The 19,018-nt window shown below is 40.4% G+C and overlaps 1 protein-coding gene and 1 long non-coding RNA gene across 2 annotated transcripts in view; one reads left to right on the forward strand and one right to left on the reverse strand.

Moving 5' to 3' along the window:
- The window catches only part of LOC138424620 (uncharacterized), a 694,361-nt gene that overhangs the window by 438,565 nt on the left and 236,778 nt on the right, over positions 1-19,018 (forward strand). Inside the window, exon 8 of the long non-coding RNA XR_011250888.1 lies at positions 7,617-7,721. This is a non-coding gene — a long non-coding RNA (uncharacterized lncRNA). The remainder of the gene's footprint in view (positions 1-7,616; positions 7,722-19,018) is intronic.
- The window catches only part of LRRN1 (leucine rich repeat neuronal 1), a 42,269-nt gene that overhangs the window by 11,893 nt on the left and 11,358 nt on the right, over positions 1-19,018 (reverse strand). The gene's annotated exons all lie outside the window — the stretch shown is intronic.

Raw genomic sequence — 19,018 nt, forward strand, 5'->3', positions numbered from 1 at the left:
GATCATCCCTTCCCTAATTTTATTTTCTTCTTATATATGTTATTCTTAACTAATAAGGACTCAAAAATCCTCTGGCATGCTTAGGCAGTACAAATGCGGTAGTGTGTAAAGCAGAGGATGGCCACACATATCTTTTGATTACCCCAAATTTTCCTTCCTGTTTTGGGCTGGGGCAAATCCATCACACTGCAGGTAAAGCATCAGCCAGCACCTCTGGGAAAAGCTCAGAGGTGCAGCTGGTCTCTAAGTTGAGGGTATAAGCTAGAGGCACAATTTATTAGTCTCCTGAGAGGAACTGGGCATCATCAGCACATTAGCCCTTGTGGGAGGGTTGGCCAGGCATGGTAAACAGAACAGGCTAGGACACATGACTGAAGAATTACAAAAGAAAAAAAAAATTTTAAAGACCAAAAGAAAACAAAAGCCAGAAGCCCAGAGCCGGTTGGGATGAACCCAAATCTAAGTAGGTGGCTTGGTATGGTTGGGAAGGGGCTTGTGGAAGAGTCCTGGGGAATAATATCTACTTCAGAATCGATTTGGTTTCAATTGATCAAAGGCAAACAGCCTCATCTCCCTTTGAAATATGAGAAATACAAACTATGAAAGTTGGATAAGGCCTTGGAGATCACCTGGCACATCTCAAACAAGCTCTCATTTCATAGAGGACACCTCAGAGAGGTGAGATCATATATTTGGAGGCCAAGCTTGACTGCATTCCTACCCTCCAAACACAGGGCTGTTTATGGAACCCCACATTGCTTCCACTTAGTCTTGGGTTAGTTGAAATTCATATTCTGGCAGGGTCTAAATGGGGAGGGTCCAAAACTCTCTGAAGAATGTTGGCCTCCAGCACTCCGTTAATCAGTTACCATTTATTAGAAGCAGAGGAAAATGTCATTCGATTTAGGAAGAGTGCAGTGGCTTGTTTAGTAACCTCCATCTTAACCTTTGCTTAGGTGGATCACAGACAGGGATAGCTCCATCAATCATGCTAATGGCCAGTTTATTCCAAAAAATTAAGCCAGGTCAGTTAGACAATGTCTATTGATGTTTTTAAAACATGCTAGTGAATTGATTATAATGGTTGATCTGTTCTACATAAGCACAACCAAGTCACAAGTTTAATTTGTAAAATGCAGAAATTAAACTTTTTAAAATTTGATGATGGACTGTGTATATTGCAAACTTTGTAAGAAAGGGCACAGATATTCAAATATAATAAGTGCAAAGAGTCGGACACGACTGAGCGACTGAACTGAACTGAAAGTGGATTTGAAAAATTAGTAAGAGTTGGAACTGAGCATTCAAGGTAGGAGAGGCCTCATGAATACTATAATAATGACTATAGCTAACTTTATTAATAGACTTACTTTAATAGAAGACTTACTATGGACTAACCACTATAGTGAGTGCCTTACATGTATATGCTATAATGTATGATCATCCCTATGTGTTATAGAGAGGTCAAGTAACTTGTCTAAAATCTCAAATAAGACTGAGTCAAGGACATAAAGCTCAGGCCATAATCTTATCTAGTTGTGAGTCTTTTCTGGTTTGGAGGCAGTTCAAAAATCAGAGTGATACAGGATTGGTGCATTAGACCAACAGTTAGATGACCTGAGTCCTTAGCTCTGGTTATGCCTCCAACTCAGATCATGCTGGCCATCTTTCCCGCCTGTAAGGGATGAGTTGGGGCCAGGTATAGATGATTTCTTAGGACTCTGGTAGCTCCAGGATTTTAGGTACTTGACACTTATTTTCTGAGTTTCTACTCATAGTAGCACCCATATAAGCAGCCCTTCCTATGACGGCAAAACACTACTTAATCCTGGCTTTTTAAGAGAAATTATACTCAACAATTTTTTTAAGAAATGGTCTAAAGAGGCAGACAGAGCTAGGTCCATATCCTGCCACTATCTATATCACCTTGGACAAATTAGTCCAACTCTCTGAGCCATGGTTTCCTCATCTGTTGGAAGGGGATCTTCATCTGTCTGCCTCACATGGGTGCTATGAAGATTTAATGAAAGAGCATGTCTTGAGCAGTGCCTGGGAATCTCAATAATCACACATTTCCTCTGGAGTTCTCAACTTAGAAAATACAGTCAGGTGCCAAAAACTGAGTTAATATCTACTCTTCCAACAAGAAAATGAACACATTTCCTGAAAATTATCTGGAACACCTTTCTCTTCTTTCCTTTCCTTTCTCCTCTCTCTCTCAAGCCCAATCTGTATGTAGTGCTTTACTTTTGCCTTACATCATCTCTGGGAGATAGGAGCTATGATTGTCCCTTTTCACACAGTAGAAACCAAAGCAGATATTCAGTAGTGTGTTCAATATATGCAGCTAGAAAGTGATGGAACAGGATTTGAACTGATGCAGCCTGGCTCCACAGCCCATGGCCTAACACACCCACATGTAACATGTGACCTCCCACATGATCATCCCAAAGAAGCCCAGACTTTGAATCAGAGGAGTATGACTGTCAATGAAGTATCAAAAGTATAGAGTGGCTGGCTGGGAGCATTTTTGCTCTTAAAGGCAATACAGATTCTTCCCAAATGATTGGAGCTTAATAGATCTAGGCATGGATCATCTCTTTGCCAAAATGCTCGTGTACCACTGAGACATCCTCTATTCCTCAGTTAAGGAGAGAACAGTTTTCTAGAATTCTAGAAAGATTTTAGAACAAAGGCACAAGAATAGTTCTGCAGTTTGGTTTGGATTGAATCATTACAGGAGACTTTGGTAGGTACCACAATTTTATTCTATTTTACCTTAATATGAAATACAAGTTTAGAAGCAGCTGTCCTTCTCTCTCAGACAAAACAATGGGCAGGACTCAGAAAAGGCTCAACCTGCAAACTCTCCAATTATCTCATTACTGTCTTCAAAGTTCAATGCTCATTTCCAGAACATACTTTCAAAGGCAATATCATTTTTAGAATTAAGAAAATATTATATTTATTTTAATAAGACAATGCTAATTAAGTCTTTGCATTTAGCAGTTTAATGGTAAACCTCTTGAAAGAATTCTCCTTTGGAAGCACTGTATTTAAAAGTACATATACCTCTCTATACTGAGAGGTTGAATGACAACCAGAATATTTCCATTTCTAATTGTCTTAGAAATGTTCCAAATGAATTAAATCCTTTACCAAACAAAGAAATAAAAAATGAAGCAAGGGATGGGCATTTACCAACATACTTACCTATTGATCTTGGTTACTCTGGGTGCAGAGATGTAAATAAGAAGCAAAGGGAATTAAATTGTTAGCCCAAAAAAGATAGGAAGCATCTTTTCTAAAAAAATAAATTATTTTCTAACCTTGTAGACACTTCTCATTTTTACACCTAATGTTTGTTGTGGGTTCCTGTTGACTGAGTAGAGGTCACAATATCAGTCCATATTTACTAACAGCAGTTAGCTGTTACAATGCCACAGGCACTGCACTAAGCACTTGACATAAGTTATTTCATTTAGTGTTCACAACCCTATGAGGTAGGAAACATTAATTTATCTATTTTTATGGATGATGAAATGGAGACTCAGAAAAACGAAACAAGCTGGCAAAGATCTTGGAGCCAGCAGCGTGATGCAGGATCTGTGTGAGGCCAGAGCCCAAACCATGCTCCTCTACTGTCCCAGCCTGTCTGGGCAGAGCAAGTCCTTGGCAATGTTTTATCTGCCAGGGCCAAAGTGAGCTTCACAGTAGAGACCCTGTTTCTGTCTTGTTCACGATGACACTGGCCTGGCATCTACATAGTGGGCACTTACTAAATAAAGAAAATATCTTAATCAATTAAAACATGCTTTCCAAGTGCCCAAATATGACAATGATATTAAACCAGCAATTTTCACAGTCCTACTGGGTCTCTTCTAATTTGGGCTGATACAAATCCTATGCTTTTATTTTCTTTTACTTTATTTTTTGGCTGTGCTGGGTCTTCGCTGTTGTGTGCAGCCTTTCTCTAGTTGTGGCGAGTGGGGGCTCCTCTCCATTGCAGTGTGCGAGCTTCTCATTGTGGTGGCTTCTCTTGCTGTAGAAGGAGCACGGGCTCTCAGTGCCTGGGCTCAGTAGCTGTGATGAATGGGCATGTGGGATCTTCCTGAACCAGGGATAGAACCCATGTTCCTTGCATTGTCAGGAGGATTCTTGACCACTAGACCACCAGGGCAGCCCAACCTTGTGCTTTTAAAAGTCATACTTTTATTTAAATTAAGAAAGAAAAAGAAAAATCTTTCAATTTAGCACATAAACTTCTCCCCATCCATCCTAATGCCCGTGATTTAGGAAAATCTTGCTCTCTGATTGATCTTTTTTCCAGACTCTGATGAAATCTGGATTTAGTCTAAATGCAAAAGAGGTCTAATAAACTGATGCCTAATTTAATTAGATTAATTTAATTACACAAATGCTCATTGGGTGCTGACTGTGTCACAGGGCCAGACAGACCAGACCCTGGGCTTAAATAATTTATAATCCTGTGGGGAAGAAGAAGACAAAATATACAAATGACTCTGTAAAATAAGATACACGTCAGAAGGAAGGAAGGAATGAAGAGATGTATAGATCCTTGAGAAGGAGAGATGAGAGTTGCCAACCTGTGACAGCTCCATCAGCAACATCCAGTCCAAACCTCTGATGACAGAAGTGTTCTGTGTTGGCTCTTCCCAACAGGGTAGTGACTGAGTACTTGAAATGTAGCTGGTATGACTGAGGAATGGAATTTAAAACTTTTATTTAAACTTATTTCAGTTGCACTTAAATAGCCAGATGTGGCTAGCAGCTACTATATTGGGCAGCAGAGCCCTAGATTTATAGACTTAGTTGTTTATTACCCAGGGTTCTCTTTAAGAATGCAGATTCTCATGCCTTAAAAACTTTTGATGACCTTGGTCTGGGATAGGGTTTGGGTATATAAAGCTCCACAGGGTGCTCTAAAGCACACCAAGTTTAAACATTCCAGCCTCAGGCTATCCTGGGCTCTGCCCTGTCAGCAAGCACAAGCTTAGAGAGTCTGGCAGGCATGTCAGCCAGATGATATCTTTACATGGTCACTGTAAAGTCGCTTGGCTTGGCTTTGCTCTAAGTCACTCTGTTTCCTTCCTTTACCTACTCATCCAAGTATTTTGGAGGTGACCCAAGCTCCAAGCTAATGTTTCACTGAAGTCCGAAGTTGTGTTTTATTCCTCTTGGTAGCTGCTGTGCCTAACACAGTGCCTGCCTATGAGTCTTCTATAAATGTTGACTGAAACAACCAAGATATATCACAAAATATATTTTCAACAATCTTCTACTTAAGGAGACTGCCACTCCAGAGAACAAAGTCCACTTGAAACAGATGTATGTATGGATGACGGACTGCAAAAAGCAAACACAAGAAAGCCAATGCACTCTTTAAAAGATTCATAATTTGACTACAGAAGGAAAGTTATGAAAAAAGAATACTTTTGTCCAGAGTCTCAGGATAAGGCAAGCAAGACTCCTTCCTTCAAATTTGGTATCAGAGTACACCATTGTTCTTCTTACCATCTTTGAAAATAGCAGTTACCCGAGACCATTCTGTATAAAAAATAATAGAAAATAACCTAAATAAAAAATGTCAAACCCTGTAACAAATGCCATCATTCTTTGTCTATTTCTTACAGATAAGGCTGACTGTAGGAAACTTTCAGAAATTAAGAATTTTTGATGGCGTTTATTACATAGTGCCTAGTAGAGTGCTCAGCATTGAGGGGGCACTCAACATTGGTTGTTGAATGAATTAGCTTTCAAGTGCTATTGTGCCGTAACTATTTTGTGTTTTAGGCATTTTAGTTGGCTCTCATCAAAAACATTTGTCATTTCTAGATCACACCCTTGAGTCAGATAATATTAGAAGATATGAAATAAATTTAAGTTTAAAAATCAGCAGAGCAAATTCATATTATGGTAGAAAAGGTGGAAATTGTTTTTGAGAACTCAGGAAATTATATTTCCCACCTAGAAGAAAGGGGAGGGAAAACATGTCAACTGATAAGGCAACTCTTTAGAAGATGTAAACTCAGGCTTTGGAGCCAACAGATTGAATGAAAATCTAGTTATACATACAGGAGCAGTGTGAGCATCCTTTCTTCATGAGGTTGTTAAAAGGCTCAAATGAACTGTCCTCCCTCAAAAAGGTAAGGGTAAGTCCTAATCCCAGGACCTCAGAAAGTGACCTTTTTGGAAATAGGGTTGTTGTAGATGTTAATTAGTTAAGATGGGGTCATAGTGGTGCAGGGTGGGCCCCTAATCCAATGTAACTGGTGTCCTTATAAGAGAGAAGATGATGTGAACCGAGGGACACGCATGAAGAATATTGTTGTCATTTAGTCACTCAGTTGTGTCTGACTCTTTGCGACGCCATGGATTGCAAAGGACAGGCTCCCTGCCCTTCACCATCTCCCAGAGTTTGCTTAAATTCATGACTGTTGAGTCGATGATGCTTTCTAACCATCTCATCCTCTGCTGCCCCCTTCTCCCTTTGCCTTCAATCTTTCCCAGCATCAAGGTTTTTTTCCAATGAGTCAGCTCTTTGCATCAGGTGGCCAAAGTATTAGAGCGTAAGCATCAGTCCTTCCAGTGAATATTCAGGGTTGATTTCCTTTAGGATTGACTGGTTTAATCTCTTTACAGTCCAAGGGACTCTGCAGAGGCTTCTCCAGTACCACAATTTGAAAGCATCAATTCTTTGGCACTCAGCTTTCTTTATGGTTCAACACAAATCCATACATGACTACTAGAAAAACCATAGCTTTGACTATAGAGACCTTTGTCAGCAAAGTGATGTCTCTGCTTTTTGTCATAGCTTAACTTCCAAGGAGCAAGTGTCTTTTAATTTCGTGGATGCAGTCACCATCGGCAGTGATTTTGTAGCCCAAGAAAATAAAATCTATCACTGCTTCCACTTTTTCCCCTTATATTTGTCATGACCATGATCTTAGTCTTTTTAATGTTGAGTTTTAAGCCAGATTTTTCACTCTCCTTTCACCTTCATCAAGAGGCTCTTTAGTTCCTCTTCACTATCTGCCATTAGAGTGGTATCATCTGCATATCTGAGGTTGTTGATATTTCTCCTGGCAATATTGATTCCAACTTGTGCTTCATCCAGCCCAGCATTTCTTATGATGTACTCTGCATATAAGTTAAATAAGCAAGGTGACAATACAGGGAGAATGCCTTTTGTCAATGAAGGCAGGGATTTGAGTCACACAGCTGCAAGGCAAGGAACACCCGTTTGCCAGCAAACCCCGAGATGCTAGGAAGGGGCCAAGGAAGGGTTCCTTTGCAGGTTTCAGAGGGAGCATGACACTGCTGACATCCTGGATACCTCAATTTCAGACTACCGACCTCCCAAACTGAAACGGTAGACTTCTGGTGTTTAAGCCACCCAAGCCTTGATACTTCATTATGACAGTCTTGAAAATAATACAGTATTCTTACCTGGGAAATGCCATGAACAGAGGAGCCTGATGGGCTACAGTCCACGGGGTCACAAAAGGGTTGGACACGACTTAGTGACTAAACAATAAATATGTGTATTAGCTACTTTCCGAATTATTTTTCCATGAATCATTATTTTATTTAAGGTGCTGACTCTTTACCCTCCTCCTCCCCACTGCATACCTACGACAACAGAAACTAATCATGAAGAAAGGTGGTTTTCTGCCATTGCCTGTACATCTTATGGATAGGCAAGTACTCATTCTTAAATGCCCTGGTAAACTTGATGATCTTTACAGCTTCTTTTCTAGGACTTAGCAAGCAAGACTAATGGTTATTCATGAACTCTCAGCTCTATGCCAAAATAATTTTTCCTCCAGTGTTTTCAAAGTCATAAAGCAGATACAGTTTGAAGAATTCTTGAACTTATCATCTTTCTAATCCCTTTTAAACCTGAGATTCTAAGACAGCAAAGGAAGCTGGACCAGGATTTTTTTTTTTTCCCTGTTTACATCACTTGCAGGATCAAGAAAGTTTTTTTCTTTTTTTCCTCTCTTTGTAAGAAATGAGCTATTTGCATAACTGGAATCATAAAGTAGCAATTTAACATTATTGAATTGAGAAACCGACAGAAGGCTAAACAGAACAAAACATGAACCAACAACTGGGCTATTTTTATTGCTCCTTTTTAGTATCAGCAAGTGCAGTGACATAAAAAATGCCATGAAATCAATTAATTTTAGTCTTTTTACAAGTTATTTTAATTCTCCTCCCATAATATGTCTATATAAAATAATTGCTTTGTAATTACCGACATGATTAAATGTTAAATAAATGCAAAATTCTTAGTTTGGCAGCCTTTATATGTCCAGAAGGCTGTTTCATTACTTCTTTTTAAGAACTTCACAGTATATTGCTTAATATTTTCATTGCGCACATAGATGTCACCATGCCATGTTAATGTTGCATAAGGAGCCACATGCTATAATAGCTCTTGATTATACTTTCAAAACTACAGACTGACCAATGAAAAAAATGGACTCATGGTTGGTTTTGAAAGTAGCAATATGTCGGCTGCTAATACCAACACTGTGGACTGCTGGATGCCAACCAAGTCAAGCAACTCCATTAGACTGTATCAGATTTTCTCTTGCTCCCAGCCTGAATGAGAGCTTAGTCTGTAATAACTTTTCATCAAAAAAATGGCAAACATTTTCACATCCAAGTCAGAATATTTTTTGCATTTTTCTTTGCTCAAAGAGAATTCTGTACCACCTTTTGTTATATTTTTACATCCAGTAGTAATCTTTATTAGCTAAGAGATATTTTCACAAAAATTTTATTTAAAAAATGAAAACACCCAGTGTTCTTGTAAGGAGAGCCTGTACTTTTAGATCTCATCTTGAGGTATTTCTCTAAGGAATCTGACTACTTAGAATTTGCCAACTAGAGGAGTAAGCTATTAAACTTTATACTGAGAAAATGTCAAGAATATATCCCTTTCACATTGAAATGTTCCTGTAAAATTTGGAGACTGATATACAGAGGCATATATATCCTCAGTGTAAAAGTTCCTGCTACTCAAGGTTAAAGATTGCAGTGTTTAGGTGACTGACAGTATTTGCCCTTCAATTTGATAGACCTTAAGCACACTGTATTTCTACAGACTGCAATATTTTTTAAAGAAGCAAAATAAAGCCATCTGTCCCCTAACTCTGAAAATAAATGTGGTTTCAAGTTCTTTCTCTAAAAAGGGTGCCTGTCCGTTCAAATGTTCCCTCTGAAGGGCTGCCTATGGAAGAGTGTCAGGCCAAAGACCAGGGATGGGAGCAGGTTATACAGCAAGAGGGCAGCACTGTAGAGAATGCTTTACCTACTTTCTCATAGCATGGGATGGAGCCAAATGTGATTATTCTCATTTTATAAATGAACTTTTAGGGCCCAGCAACTAAGTGACTTGCTAGAATTCCCACAGCTAACTGGTGAAAGAGCTGGTATTATACCCAAGTTTGTTAAAATTCTTAAAAAAAAAAAAAAGATGTCATTTTTAAAAGTACATTTATTGTGATTTATTTTTAGACATGTATTTATTTATTTTGGCTGAACTGGTTCCTAGCTGTGGGTCGCGAGATCTTCACTGTGGCATGCGGGCTTCGTAGCTGTAGCATGCAGACTCTTAGTTTATAGCTGCAGACCTAAGTTGTAGCTTGTGTGCGGGCTCTAGTTCCCCAATCAGGGATGGAACCCAGGCCCCCTGCATTGGGAGCAAAGAGTCTTACCCACTGGGCCACTGGGGAGTCCCCCAAGTTTGTTACATTCTGAAGTCAGAACCCATTCTGTGAACCCACTTGCCTCAGTGATCTTATTGGACCTCCAATAAGAAGTGTGAATGCACTGCAGCAAATTGCAGGTACACAGAACTAACTTATAAAGTAAAACCTTGGTTAACCAGAAGATTAAGCTCAGGGAATCTGCAAATGTAAAGCTTTATTAGAAAGCTTTTAGTTTCCATCTTTAATACCCACTTTCTTGCCTTAGATAAGGGTAGTTAATTTTTGGTTTTAAAGACTTTTTTTTCCTTCAAGGCCCTGATAATGAACTCATATTAGAAAACTGTTTTTTAAAATCTATACCCCTCGTTATTAACTTCTTTTCTTCAAAATTCCCATTTTCTCCTAAAAGTGGACTCTGGAGGAAAAAATTTCTAGTTAATTAGGATTTCTGGTAATCAGGTTTTTAAATTGTTTTGGTAAATTAAAATCAGGTGAAAGCTACCTCCGTGAGTTTGAAATAGCTTCTTATTATAGATTCTCCTTAATGCCAATGTGTTTGCCTATGTTAGTATGCATTTGAAATTAATGGTCCAATACACAAAGTGCTCAGATCTTCGATGACCTGGGCGCCATAAATCCACCAGAACACATTAGTGGGACGGTCCCTTAATTACACAGTTTAGGCTTTACGTAATCAATGGTGCAAAGGAACAGCTGAGAACATTAAAATGCCAGCAGGCATTGTAAATCATAATGCATTCCATAATCTCTTCAATTCATGTGTCTTATTAAATTAAAAGTAAAAAGAATAGTTTTAGTTAAATATCTATAATATATTGCCATCATAACCATTAAAATATAAAATAATTCAATGCTATTGAAGATCATCTTTATTACTTTAGTAGTTACTTTTTGAACTTTAGATATAGGGATAATATTTTTAATGAATCAAAATGAAAGTTATCTCTTAGAAAGGTTGACTAAATAAGAAGGTTCTTTTTTAATAAAATACATTTTAGAATAAAATGCAGTACAAGCTTATCTATCTAAGACTAACGTACGCCTTACAAGATTTCTTAGGGTTTTAAGAGTACACTATTTGTTCAACTGGTTATAACAGTGATGAAATAGATTAATGTTGGTTTATTATTACTTCACATTACATTTAAATGAGGATAATGAAGACATAATTTGAACACAAGACCAGAAAATGAGAATTACTTTCCTGGAGAATTAGGCAATTTTAAATAGTAAGCTTCAGTAACTTGGGATAAAACATGGACAGGTAGCTTAATTTTGCTTCAGGACTTTTAAGTCTCAAAAATCTAACAAGCACCCATGTTAGCACTCATGAAAAAACTGTGGGTTCAGAAGTATCACCATCAACTTGTGGCTGGCAATTAGGTTACTGTACACTTCAAAGGAACGACAGAATGAATGAAAATAGTTGATTGAGAAGCTCTCCTGTGTAAGGCACTGTTAGGGGGCAGGCAGTGGGGGTGCTGGGCATCCTAGGTGGAGGTGAAGCTGTAAGCAAAGAGTAGTGTCCTGAGCCAATTGTGAGCACTTCTTTTCAAATCCAAATTTAGAGACAGTGTGTTGTTAGCTTGAAACTGGTCATGCTAAGTGTTCAGTGCAGTTCAGTTCAGTGGCTCAGTCGTGTCTGACTCTTTGCGACCCCATGAATCGCAGCACGCCAGGCCTCCCTATCCATCACCAACTCCCGGAGTCTATTCAAACTCATTCCATCAAGTCGGTGATACCAGCCAGCCATCTCATCCTCGGTCGTCCCCTTCTCCTCCTGCCCCCAATCCCTCCCAGCATCAGAGTCTTTTCCAATGAGTCAACTCTTCGCATGAGGTAGCCAAAGTACTGGAGTTTCAGCTTTAGCATCAGTCCTTCCAAAGAACACCCAGGACTGATCTCCTTTAGCATGGACTGGTTGGAACTCCTTGCAGTCCAAGGGACTCTCAAGAGTCTTCTCCAACACCACAGTTCAGAAGCATCAATTCTTTGGTGCTCAGCTTTCTTCACAGTCCAACTCTCACATCCATACGTGACTACTGGAAAAACCATAGCCTTGACTAGATGGACCTTTGTTGGAAAAGTAATGTCTCTGCTTTTGAATATGCTCTCTAGGTTGGTCATAACTTTCCTTCCAAGGAGTAAGCATCTTTTAATTTCATGGCTGCAATCACCATCTGCAGTGATTTTGGAGCCCCCCAAAATAAAGTCTGACACTGTTTCCACTGTTTCCCCATCTATTTTCCATGAAGTGATAGGACCAGATGCCACGGTCTTCGTTTTCTGAATGTTGAGCTTTAAGCCAACCTTTTTGCTTTCCTCTTTCACTTTCATCAAGAGGCTATTTAGTTCCTCTTCACTTTCTGCCATAAGGGTGGTGTCATCTGCATATCTGAGGTTATTGATATTTCTCCCGGCAATCCTGATTCCAGCTTGTGCTTCATCCGACGCAGCATTTCTCATGATGTACTCTGCATATAAGTTAAATAAGCAGGATGATATTATATAGCCTTGACGTACTCCTTTGCCTATTTGGAGCCAGTCTGTTGTTCCATGTCCAGTTCTAACTGTTGCTTCCTGACTTGCATATAGGTTTCTCAAGAGGCAGGTCAGCTGGTCTGGTATTCCCATCTCTCTCAGAATTTTCCACAGTTCGTTGTGATCCACACAGTCAAAGGCTTTGGCATAGTCAGTAAAGCAGAAATGGATGTTTTTCTGGAATTCTCTTGCTTTTTTGATGATCCAGCAGATGTTAGCAATTTGATCTCTGGTTCCTCTGCCTTTTCTAAAACCAGCTTGAACATCTGGAAGTTCATGGTTCACATATTGCTGAAGCCTAGCTTGGAGTACACCACAGAAATTGGCAAACCCTAGGAATCAGGATTATCTTATTGGAGAGATGTTGAACATTTACCAGCACACTACTGGTGTTAAGGCACCAAAGTAGCAGAGTTGGAATAGGTACATGGAATCAGAACTACTTCATTATGAATGAGATTCAACATCTGCTAAGATAGCATGGTGACTACAGCCATGAAATTAAAAGATGCTAGCTACTTGGAAGAAAAGCTATGAGAAACCTAGATGGCATATTAAAAAGCAGAGACATCACTTTGCCAACAAAGGTCCATACAAAGCTATGGTTTTTCCAATAGTCATGTACAGATGTGAGAGTTGGACCATAAAGAAGGCTGAGCGCTGAAGAGATTCTGAAAGAGATGGGAATACCAGACCACCTGACCTGCCTTTTGAGAAACCTATATGCAGGTCAGGAAGCAACACTTAGAACTGGACATGGAACAACAGACTGGTTCCAAATAGGCAAAGGAGTAGATCAAGGCTGTCTACTGTCACCCTGCTTATTTAACTTTTATGCAGAGTACATCATGAGAAATGCTGGACTGGAAAAAGCACAAGCTGGAATCAAGATATTTGCCAGGAGAAATATCAATAACCTCAGATATGCAGATGACACCACTCTTATGGCAGAAAGTGAAGAGGAACTAAATAGCCTCTTGATGAAAGTGAAAGAGGAAAGCAAAAAGGTTGGCTTAAAGCTCAACATTCAGAAAACGAAGACCATGGCATCTGGTCCCATCACTTCATGGAAAATAGATGGGGAAACAGTGGAAACAGTGTCAGACTTTATTTTAGGGGCTCCAAAATCACTGCAGATGGTGATTGCAGCCATGAAATTAAAAGATGCTTACTCCTTGGAAGGAAAGTTATGACCAACCTAGAGAGCATATTCAAAAGCAGAGACATTACTTTTCCAACAAAGGTCCATCTAGTCAAGGCTATGGTTTTTCCAATAGTCACGTATGGATGTGAGAGTTGGACTGTGAAGAAAGCTGAGCACCAAAGAATTGATGCTTCTGAACTGTGGTGTTGGAGAAGACTCTTGAGAGTCCCTTGGACTGCAAGGAGTTCCAACCAGTCCATGCTAAAGGAGATCAGTCCTGGGTGTTCTTTGGAAGGACTGATGCTAAAGCTGAAACTCCAGTACTTTGGCTACCTCATGCGAAGAGTTGACTCATTGGAAAAGACTCTGATGCTGGGAGGGATTGGGGGCAGGAGGAGAAAGGGACGACCGAGGATGAGATGGCTGGATGGTATCACTGACTCGATAGATTTGAGTTTGCGTGAACTCTGGGAGTTGGTGATGGACAGAGAGGCCTGGCGTGCTGCGATTCATGGGGTCGCAAAGAGTCGGACACGACTGAGCAAGTGAACTGAACTGAGCACTGAAGAATTGATGCTTTCAACCTGTGGTGCTGGAGAAGACTCTTGAGAGTCCCTTGGACAGCAAGGAAATCAAACCAGTCAATCCTGAGAGAAATTGACTTTCAGTATTCATTGGAAGGACTGATGCTGAAGCTGAAGTTCCAATACTTTAGCCACCTGATACAACTCACTGGAAAAGACCCTGATGCTAGGAAAGATTGAGGGCAGGAGAGAGGGGGTGACAGAGGATGAGATGATTGGATGGCATCACTGACTGAACGAACATGCGTTTGAGCAAACTCCAGGAGATAGTGAAAGACAGGGAAGCCTGGAGCGCTGCAGTCCATGGGGTCACTAAGAGTCAGATATGACTTAGCGACTGAACAACAACAGGTGGAAAATCAGGACAGAAAAGAAGGATGGTACCTATCTATGGAGGGCTTAATGCTTCATTAAGAAGTATTCTCTCAATTTACTATCCTTGTCAGTGACCTAGCAGAAAACAGAAGTTACATTCAAAAGTTTTTTTAAAAAATTTTTTTAAAATTTTTTTAAAAAAATCCTAAAAGGGGACCATTTACTAGGCATGGACAAGGTTCAGATAAACTCACAAAAGATGACCAAACAGCCCTGAGCTAGCTACTGCAAGAAGCAGAAGCCAACAAGAAACCAGATAGCAAGGGACCCACTGGGACAGTCCATACAATCTGATTCCCAGCTTACAAAGCAAAGCAGAAAGGGTAAGGTGGATCCAGGGGGGGTACAGAGAATACCCAGCACAGTCTCAGTATCAGTGAGGACACCTAAATGTCTTTGCAGGGAACTATGGGATTATTTCTATAAATTCAGAAAGACTGACTCAGCAGCTGTGTATGACAGGAGAGGGAACATGATGGATATGGGGAAACCCACCAAGAAGCACTTTGAATAAGCTAAATGAGAGGTAATGAGAATTGGAACTGGGGTCATGGTGATAGGAACAGAGTAGAAAGACCATCAGAGAGCTATAAGTAGAGAGGCATCTATCAGATATTACACTGACTAGATGTGGAGAAAGGGGAGAAAAGAGTTACACGTAATACCAAAGTATTGAGCCTGGATGACTTTGAGATCCTGGCTGCGAAACAGGGCATGCAAGAGCTTATTCTGAAAGTGGGCTGAGCTTCCATAGAGAGAAAGGTCGGAGTACTTCTCCCTCTGGTCCCCTCGCTGCTGGGCCAGTGTGTAGTGACTACGTTCCTCTGCAGAACACTATGGTATCCTCTCATACAGCCATAGTTCATTTTGGATCCAAACCATTGCCTCCTCTTGACACTTCCATGATGTTGTGATTCTTTAGGGGTGAAAATATCCAGCAGATATTTGAAAATATAGGACAGGAGTTTGCAAGTGAGGTTATGGTCAGAGAGAAACTTGAATGTTTTTTTCATAAAGGTCTAGTATAGAAGACTTGAGACCTCAAGAGGCATGGAGAGAAAAGTAGAACAATAATAAAAGGGTTCAGGGAAGCCAGAGATGTTCTGCCATAAAGCACAGTACAAATACAAAGGATAATGGCATCTCGCCGAAAAACAAGTGACTCTATCTCCATCATCTCCTTTGATAACTGTTTGGTGGTAGTGTCTGAATTAAGTTATATGTCAATACAAAGATGGAGCTAAAACAAATTATTAGCAGGCAGCACTCTAACTCAATATTGAAGTGATCTCTGTATTATGAACCATAACAATTGAGATCAGGCAGAAAAGTATCTCTCTCCATGGAGGACAAATCAATAACTACTAGGTTTTATGGTCATTAGCACCCTAATGAAATTACTCACCACCTAAATATCTTAGAGGATCTTGCACATTCAACATCAGTCACCTCTTTCATGTTAACACTGGCCGGATGTGGCAAAGTGCAACTTTTATAATGGAGACCATGAACAAGGATGATATTCTACACCTAAAACATCTGCATACCAAGCAAGAGGAGTTATTTAAATGACAATCCTAAACCAGTACTTAAAGTTTTATAACTGTGGGCAACACAGTTGATATGTTGTTAGTTAGCCAGTGTTTTAATCAGAGGTTAGTCTACAATAAAGGGGCATGTATTACATCTACAGTAAAGGGGGAAAACAGGCAATGGAAAGCAGAAAATAAAAGAGGGTATATTAGTTTACTGGGCTTCCCAGGTGGCTCAATGGTAAAGAATCCACCTGCCAAGTAGGATATACAGGTTCAGTCTCTGGATTGGGAAGATCCCCTAGAGAATGAAATGGCAACCCACTCCAGTGTTCTTGCCTGGGAAATCCCATGGACAGAGGAGCCCGGCAGGCTATAGTCCATAGTGTTGCAAAACAGTTGGATGTGACTGAGCAACTAAAAGGCAACGCTATGGCCCACTCTCACATGCATTATATCTTTAACCAAGAGGTGGAGAAGGTAAGTAACATGCCCAGGACCACTCAGAAAGGAAGAGAGCCTTTCTTGCCTCGTGCCTTTTGAGCTCTTAGTCTAGGCTGCTGCTGCTGCTAAGTCACTTCAGTCATGTCTGACTCTGTGAGACCCCATAGATGGCTGCCCACCAGGCTCCCCCGTCCCTGGGATTCTCCAGGCAAGAATACTGGAGTGGGTTGCCATGTCCTTCTCCAATGCATGGAAGAGAAAAGTGAAAGTGAAGTCACTCACTCGTGTCCAACTCTTAGCGACCCCATGGCCTGCAGCCTACCAGGCTCCTCCGTCCATGGATTTTCCAGGCAAGAGTACTGGAGTGGGGTGCCATTGCCTTCTCCATTAGTCTGGGCATGTCAGTCCAAATATGTCAGGCACCGGCATGCCACTCAACTGTCGTTCCAGCAGTTCATCTCTCCAGGAAGTCAAGCCTTCTGCTGTCTTCTTTCCAAGACTAAACTCAACACCTCCCATTCTTTCTGTACATAATGCTAACTCTTCCTTTGCAGAACTTCATAATAGCCTGCCTTGTCTGAACTCCAGTGTACTTTAGAGGAAGGGGTAAAGGAAGGTAAGACTCATTTCCCTCAAAATTTTGTTCTATTCTAAGCCTCACTGGTCTGCTCTCTTGTTTCTCAAACCCATCAAGCTTCTTCCAACCTCCAGGTCCTAGCTTACAAAGATCTCCCCTGCACCCTTTTGCCTGGGTGATTTTCACTTACCCTTGAAATTTTGGTTGAAATGTCACTTCTTCAGGGAAGTCTTCTCTTAGAAGCCTCCATGGCATGTTCTATTCTGGCCTCTTAAACTTCTCTTTCACTGGACTTGACAGAGATATACTTCTACATTTCCTTGTGTGATAACTGGATTAATGCTTTTTCCCCTGTCAGAAGGCGAGCCCCACATGGGAAGGGACCGCATTTCATTTGTTCTGCTCACCACTATATCCCCAGATACAATGCATGTGAGAGTGGGCCATAGTGTTGTCGTTTAGTTGCTCAGTTGCGTCCAACTCTTTTGTGACCCTATGGATTATAGCCCACAAGGCTCCTCAGTCCACATACAAAGATCTGCTCTGAGACAGAGGTGATGCTGTTAGTGTCTGTCAAGTGACTGAAGTAAATGACTGTCATGTTCTAAGCATTACAGCAAGAGCTTGCCCATGTATCCTCATAGCAACCCTGTGAGATCACATCATTCCTCTATTCCACAGATGAGAGAACTTGGGGCAGGGGTGGGGAGCAAATAAATTCAGTCTTTTAACCAAGATCACTCAGCTAGTATGGGAGAGAGTTGAAAGTCAAACCTAGACTCATCTCATCCAAGCCCCTTTTTCTGTTGTATGGAATTTCCACAGATGATCACTTTGTTATTTTGTCTTATTTCTATTCAATCTATCTCTCCAGTGAGTCTCAAAGCTTATTTGGGATGGAAATAGCACCTTGTACATTATTTTTCATCCCCCCACATTACCCTGCTAATAACACTTGATATTCTACATGCATTTAATGAATACTTTTTGATTAATAGTACTTTCTTGGCATTAATAACATAAAAGCATCCCCAAATGAGTTCAGCTTTCTATAACACCCTGTCTAAAATAATAATGTACTAACATGTGTGAGTATAATACAGGTTTAAGAGCTACTAATTTCTACCAAACCTTAGGAAATAATTTTTTTTAAATTATTTGAAAGAAACAGCATGGCAAAATGAAATGGACATATAATATGGAAATCCCGTTCCTCTTTCATTTGCTGAATATTTGTGTGTTTCCAAAGTACTCTTCTGGGTGCCAGGGACAAAAGGCTGAGGAAGTCACAGTCTTTCCCTCAAGGAGCTGTAGGATGGAGGGGGTGGTATCACAGTGATATAAATAAATAATCTTAAATTAAGCTAATCTACGCTTGAAGAGAGGACAAGGAAATGCGGGAAAAGCAAAGACAATGTGACTAGCTCAGCCTGGAGGAAAAACACTAACTGCCCTTGAGACACTGGACACATTCTGTGAGTCAGGTTTTTTCCTTATCTTTAAACAGGGAGAACACCTATGTCCCAGAGTTGCTGTACCCTCCTCTCAGCATACTTAGAAAAAGCTATTTGTTGGCCAGAGTAACCAGAGATGACTAACTGGGTGGCACTGGCTGTCTATCCCCAACAGCTAAGAGTAGCAGCATCTCCATTTACCTGTCAATACACCCACCTACCAGTTGGGAAGCTCTGATTAGAAGGATGAGACAGACAATAAAATTTCTCTGCATGTAATTATTATTTCCAGCCCTCATAGAATTCAAAGAAAATGAGGCACTTAATAGTATTCCAATCCTTCCCTTCATGTGTAAAGTAGAATCTGCTAGCTGAAACAAGGTAGAGCGGCTTAAATCATAGCAGCTTTTTCCTATGTCAGTCTACCAAGGGTCTCCTTAAGAGTCACCTGATTTGGCTAGACTGATACTTCCTCTTGCTTTGTGACTGATCTGCTCCCAGGAGGACTTTTGGTTACACTGCATTGGATTTTAATCTGGTCCCAACCAGGAGTTTTGCAGTTTAGTCAAGAAGCAAGAAGGTAAATAGGACAAAGAGGGTGAT

Source organism: Ovis canadensis, chromosome 19 (assembly GCF_042477335.2).
Source record: "Ovis canadensis isolate MfBH-ARS-UI-01 breed Bighorn chromosome 19, ARS-UI_OviCan_v2, whole genome shotgun sequence".
Lineage (NCBI taxonomy): Eukaryota > Metazoa > Chordata > Mammalia > Artiodactyla > Bovidae > Ovis > Ovis canadensis.